The following is a 6,208-nucleotide window of genomic DNA, read 5'->3' on the forward strand; positions in this document are numbered from 1 at the left end:
CAAACATATTTTTTACATTTGGGGCTTTTTATTATAATGACACATTTTAATGAAATAATATTTAAACAGATAAAATATGAATACAAAAGAAATATAATTATTTCTTTCTTCCATTTGTGGAAACTAAAGTAAAAAAGATTTGATGAAGGCAACTTGTAAGAAACAAAACACAATTCCTGTTGAATTAGACTGAGACTTTAGTTGTGGAGAAAAAAACTAATGAAACTCCTAAATGACTCTGGATTTGGTTTGCCCTCTGAATACCCTTACACTCCCTGCATGCCCCGTGATAATTCCCTGCTCTGCTTGCTCAGTCTCAGTGACTATTCCTTGGCTTGGGTTTCTAGTACTTCATTGTCCCAGGCCCTAACCTGAAAGTTGGCCTGCTTGTCTGGAATATTCACACACTCTGTTGTGTCATGCTCCTGCTCTGACTGCCCTTTGAATGCCTCATCCCACCACCCACTCCTCTGCTGGTAGATGGATTCCACGTGAAATGTCTCTAAGAGCCACTACTATTTTGATTTTCTTGAAATATCACCAGTCCTGAAGTTCCCTACTAATGAAAAAAAATTTTACCAGACTGGGCCCTTTGCATGTGAATTCTGAGCCAAATACGGAATGGAGTACCTACAGCCCTTTGGAGAGCAGATGCAGGACTCCCTGTACCCTTCTGTCATCCAGCTAGGTTGATACCTTACCCTACCATCTCTCTTGCTTCTCCTCACTCTCCATCTCTCTTGCTGTGGAGGACTCAGCATGACTTGCCTTTGTAACCCATGTAGTGGTAGTTAGCAGCTGTTAAATTATTTGTGATGAATTGGTTGATCTCATTTCATAAGCCCCACAAGCACGTAATACACAGGACAGTCACCCTGAATGGTAGGAAGAGAGGGAAAGCAGAGGTGAACTGCAGCTTGAGAATGAGTCAGAGAGAAAGCCTGAGGGAGGTCATGCCCTGAGGCAGCTTGTGGTGTTTTGAGGGCCAAAAGGTGGGGAATTGTGGGGTCTGCAGCTGATGGTGGCTATAAAAGAGAAAGCCAGAACCATTAGAATCAACCATCCTTATGACTAACTCTAGGGTACGTGAGTGTTAACATTCCCCGTTAATAAGGAGACAAAGAAAAAGAAGAAAGGATGAACATATGGAAAAAACAGCAGGGAAAACACAGTGATTCTTTCCTCACAAGGAGCTGAAAAATTAATTGTACGAGGTGGGCGTATCGTTAAGAAAATAGTAAGAGAACTTTATGGAAAGTGTCAGTGAGGTCAGTGATAGGAGATGAAGGGACTTTATAATCACCCTAGATCCTCATGGACATTGAAGTCAGGAATAAGAGTTTAGGAACCATACAGAGTGCAATTATGTGTGATACTAATGGAAAAGGAAAAAGCAATCTTTTGGGGGTGATTCACACAGTGAGTAATTGACTCTGGGTTTGGATTGTAATTGCAGCAATGGCACCTCTGGACAAAATGATGAGGCTTTAGGGGCTGCAATCAGGCAGGTCCTGGATCCAGCAGCTTCCTAGGGGATCCAGTGGAGTTCTAAAGGGTGGAGCCTCGCCCTGTCCTTATCTGCCCCCCTGAACCAGCAACCTAAAAGCTGAACTCCCTGACACCCAGCCTCACAAAGGCAAATTACCACAAGAATGAATAGAGGCAAATCCACCTAGTGGGATTGATTGAAACAGTCCTCTCTGTGTGTTTGATGGGGTTGGGGGAGTATTCACAGCAGCTCAAGAATTCATGGAATCCTATGGGTAACCATAATCTGTGCTTAAAGATGGCTGTGTTCCTTGCTACCCTCTGAAAGCCCCATTTACCTACTTAGTACCCTGGCTTACAATATTCTCCCTTCTGAAATGCACTATCTTCCTCCAACATCCTGTTTCCAATGTTAAGCGCAACGACCTCTCCTTCAGTAGGCTTCTCTCAGCTACTCCGAACCACAGAGCCCCTCTCTTCCCTGGTTGTCTACAGTCCTTGGGGTCTAGTAAACAGCAGCACTCTCATTGATTACAGTTTGAGTCTTATCACCCTAAAAGATCATATAAGCTTCTTAAAAGCCAGAGTCATATCCCCAACAATATCCAGCACAGACTAGAGGCATTAATTGCCTAGTGAATACGTATTGATCAATTGATTATTTAACTCACTTAACACTTTCACATTACTTGGCTTAGGCATTTGATGGTTAGGAAAAATTCAGTGGAAGTCAAACCAATTTAACTCTAATTAATGAGGAATAGAAATGAGACAAATGGCTTCTTTGGAGCAATAAAAATAGACCTGAAAAAGTAGAATAACCAGTCACATAAAAAGGATATTAAACCTTACCAGTAGCCAAGAAAGTGTATTTTGAAAAAAATAATGAAATATTTTTCATATCAATTTTAGAAGCAGAAAAAAATAATACTGGTGTGGGGGAAATGGGCACATATTATATACCTTGGTGATGAGAATCCAATGGCTTTTTATCAAAATTAACAATTCTAGGGATCCCTGGGTGGCGCAGCGGTTTGGCGCCTGCCTTTGGCCCAGGGCGTGATCCCAGAGACCCGGGATCGAATCCCACGTGGGGCTCCCGGTGCATGGAGCCTGCTTCTCCCTCTGCCTGTGTCTCTGCCTCTCTCTCTTTCTCTCTCTCTCTCTCTCTCTGTGTGACTATCATAAATAAATAAAAATTTAAAAAAAAAGATTTCAAAAAAAAAACAATTCTACTTTTATGAACCTGTCATACATAAAAACACGTATTTGGTCCAAAATTGTAGATATCAAGATGTTTTTTGCCCTAAGGAAAAAGTGAAAATGACTTAAGTGCCCATCAGTAACATACTGCTTAAATAAATACTGAGCTGTCCATAGTATAGAACACTGTGGAACCAAAATGAATGAATGCGGCTGACAAGGAAGGATCATCAAGGTACATGTGTAAGCAATAAATTAAGCAACTCATTAGAAGTATATATAGAGATGATTCCATTTTGGTTTAGAATTTCTATGGATGTGCGCATATACATGAATATGTATCTGTATCTACATATGTAAATGCATAAAAAGAGAGCTGGAAAAATCCACGACAAAGTGTTGATAGCAGTGAGCACCCTCCAGAGGAACAGAATTAGATGGGAGGGAAACTGAAGAAGTTCTCTGTATGCTTCCACAAAACACAGAGTTGAATGCAAGAGAGAAGACTAGACTCAGGGGACTTTAGCACAACCCTTGGGAAGGGTTTTCTCCACAGGCACTACGTCAAGGACAGTTTGCCCAACTGTGGTTGATCTTCTGCTTTAGCCAGCCATTGGTGCCACATCAGGGAAGGGTGAGTTCACGTTGCCCAGGGGACACCACTGCTTTCCCTCCCCTGTGATGCTGTTCCCCCCATTCCATGCTTCCTTCCTAGTCCTCTTTCGGGGTCCTTTGTGCTACCTCAGGCTACGCTGATCTCACCCCCACAGAACTCCAAAGGCATACATCTGCATCAATCAATTGACAATTAATTATGATTTTGTGACTTTGGAGGAGTAACTTTCACAGGAGCTACTGAGCAATTCCACATTGTAATGTTTACAGCCTTTTTTGTGTGTGGAACAAGTAACCTAAATACAGACATTCATTCTCTCCTCCCCTCACCACCCCCTGCCTTTGTTCCCTATTTTCTTGATTGCCATCCCCTCATATTCTGGGAATGCTCCACTCAGGGCAAGAATGTAAAGCACTCATTTAGGTGAGAAGTGTGGACCCTTCTCTCTCCAGGCTTGCTGGAGTACTGTCCCTACCAATGTACTGGGCAACGTGGCACTGTTTTAATTAACGTAAAAGTCCTCTCTGGTGGACCTCTTGGCAAAAGAGGAATCAAACACCAGCCTGTGACAAACTGAACTTGGCAAATTAGTCTCACAGCTCAGCTAGAGTTATGGAACTGGGTGAAAAAGAAATGCCATAATAACAAGAGTCCCATTTCAAGTGTTAGTTTTAAGTATTGTGCCTCCGAGTTTATAAAACCAGGAAAATAGCTCTTGTGCATGAAACACTTTGAATCCATTACTCGGTCTCACCCCAGAGAAAGGTCAGACCATCCAGAATCACAGCTGGTCCCAGGGCAGAATGGCCCCTGTTCAGCAGGACTGTTCCCTAGGGCTTCTGATTGCTGTGCCCTTGGAAGGGAAGAGGGGCTGATAAAGATTCTCCAAGTCCACTGGGTCTTCTCTGTTTCCTGTTCTCTCTGCTCTTACTTAGCTGTCTTCGTTCCCAACCTCCCCCAACTCCTAGAATTTCATAATAGATGCACAATACATTTTTAATGAATTAAATTAACATTTTGGCAACATTACAGAAATAAAAGCTCTGCCTCTGGCTAAATGTGAAATAAAAAGAGTTAATGCCTAAAATTTAGGAACTATAAGAGAGAGGAGAGAGAGAGATAGGAGAGGAGAAAAAGGTTCGATTTGAATTGGGGAAGCCCATAGTTAAAAAGCAAAAGATAACAGAAAGATAGGCATGAGGAAGATCATAAAGGGTTATATATCCACAACTGAGATATCTGAATTTATCATTCAAAGAGCCACTGAAGGGTTTAAAATAGGGAAATGACATGACCAAAGATTTGTTTTAGAAAACCGCTCGATAGCAGTGTAGATGTTAGATTGGGGGTTAAAAACTTCAGCAAAAGAACCAGCTCAGAGATGATTACAGTGCCCCCCCCTGCTCCCAATGAGAGCCTGTGCTAAAGTATGGCCAAGGGGTTGCATATGAGGGGCGATTTGGAAGATGCTGGATAGACTTCTAGGGGTTGGAGCCTAGAGGCTACAGAGCAGGTAGGAAGCCTCATAAGATGGCAGCTTAGAAACTAGATGGATGATGGTCATGCATGGGGACAGAAAGTCCAAGGATTTTTTTGGATGGGGAATAAGAGGGATTCTGTTTGGGACATGGTAATTTTGAGGTGCTACGTGGGAACTGCAAGAAGACATAAGGCAGGACATTGAAAGTATAAGCCTGGAGCTCCATTGAGTAGACTGTGCTGAGTTTAGGGATATAGGGTCATGGATAAAGAGATAGACCTGAAGCCCCAAAAGTAATGAGATCATCTTACAGGTGAGTTGAGTAAGAGAAGAGTGACAGTGTAGCTCCTAAGATCACTCAATTTAAAAAATCAGGTAAAAAAAAAAGTCCCTTTTGACTTTTCATTTCATCTCTCTTATTTAATTTAAATGTAATTAATGTCCTAGATTTCTTTACATCTGAATCACCTCCCCTTTCAAAGTGCCCCCTCTACTTCATGACTAAATATGTTTCTTAATCTCACTTCTTTTCTTTTCTGCCAACACCACACATTCTTTTTCTTTGTGCCTCCTCTGGCTTTACATTAAAAATGTAAATGAATAATTCCTTTTTCTATGGAATATTTGCATGTCCAGGGGTTGGAGTGGAGGACCTCTGAGTCTGAAGAGGACAAGACAAGAAGTCAGTCTGATTGCTTAGAAATTGGTATCAAATAAGATACAATTCTCCACCTTGATCCCCCTCTGGTGGTATTTTAGAATCTATAGCCAAGACTTTCTGGATTGTAGAGGTTCTAGTATGTCTACATCAACGGTTCCTCATCCCAAGAAGCTGCAATCTCAAGTGTTTTACATGCGATTAAGGCTTTTAAAATAATTTGAACACATTCTGTAGATAAATGGGTGCCAATTCACCTGAATCTGTAATACTAGAATCACAAACGCTAAGGAAGTAGAGAAATAAAACATTTTACTGTAAGAATTCCAGATGTTTTCCCACACATTCAGAAGACACCCAAGCAAGTCTCTTTCCAAAAATCTACCTGAGGCCAAGCCAGGGCTGAAACACAAGATTGGAGTATAATATCAAACCTGCCCATGCCGAGTTCCAGCAAAATAACCTGGAAACCTCCTGTCTGTCTCTCTGCTTCTCCAGCTGGGACTGAGGGTAAGTGCATCAGAAAGTAGCGGGAATCTCAATGTACTAGAATCAAAGACTTGACCCTCAGGTGGGTGGAGGAGGTGGAAAGCTGTAGCTGCAGGAACACGGTTGGCTCTTCTCTGCTCAGGTGTAGGAGAAGGAGTGTTTCCACAGGAGAGCAGAAATGTGAGACCCAGATGTCAAGAGCAAGGAGAGGACCCGGCTGGAAATCTAAACAGACGGTGAAATGGACGATGGAGAACAAGGAAAAACGAGAAGG

This window comes from Canis lupus, chromosome 7 (assembly GCF_003254725.2).
Source record: "Canis lupus dingo isolate Sandy chromosome 7, ASM325472v2, whole genome shotgun sequence".
Taxonomy (NCBI): Eukaryota; Metazoa; Chordata; class Mammalia; order Carnivora; family Canidae; genus Canis; species Canis lupus.